Here is a 655-nt window from a genome sequence, read left to right as displayed (position 1 = left end):
GACCCCTTTCCTCAGCTGCCGCCTATGGGTGAGGCCCTCACATCATCTGGCAGCACCAGCCCCGCACTAGCCCACACTGTGGCCTCCATCTCTGAGCTTCCCTGCACCTACTTGGCTCTCATTCTGCACAACACCAATGTGACCGTCATAATAGGATAAGATCAATGCCCTCATTAAAGCAGCTGGAGTAAATACTGGATCCTTTTGGCCTGGCTTGTTTGCAAAGGCCCTGACCAGTGTCAACATTGAGAGCCTCATCTGCAATGCAGGGGCTGGTGGACCTGCTCCAGCAGCTGGTGCTACCCCAGCAGGAGGTCCTGCCCCCTCCACCACTGCTGCCCAGCTGAGGAGAAGAAAGGAGAAGCAAAGAAACAAAAATCTGAGGAGTGTGATGATGACATGGGCTTTGGTCTTTTTGACTAAACCTCTTTTGTAACAAGTTAAATTAAAAGCTGAACTCTGAAAAAATAATAAATAATAAATGACCTTAATTACTAATAATTTACAAATAAATACTTGCATCTATGAACAGTTGCACAGTCATAATAAAATCTAAATGGACAACAGCCAAACTACTGTATTAACTGTAGTTATCTTGAGGGGATAGGAAGTGGTATTATATGGCAGTGGCATCATATCTTTTCAGAATTAATTT

The 655-nt window shown here is 44.6% G+C and overlaps 1 pseudogene; it reads left to right on the top strand.

Moving 5' to 3' along the window:
• The first annotated feature begins 24 nt into the window (after nt 1-24).
• Nucleotides 25-423, top strand: LOC103584023 (annotated as a pseudogene).
• Nucleotides 424-655: the final 232 nt, after the last annotated feature.

This window comes from Galeopterus variegatus, unplaced genomic scaffold (assembly GCF_000696425.1).
Source record: "Galeopterus variegatus unplaced genomic scaffold, G_variegatus-3.0.2 Scaffold36071, whole genome shotgun sequence".
NCBI classification, from domain to species: domain Eukaryota; kingdom Metazoa; phylum Chordata; class Mammalia; order Dermoptera; family Cynocephalidae; genus Galeopterus; species Galeopterus variegatus.
Note: the sequence above shows the minus strand (reverse complement) of the source record. Positions and strands in the feature narration are given on the sequence as shown.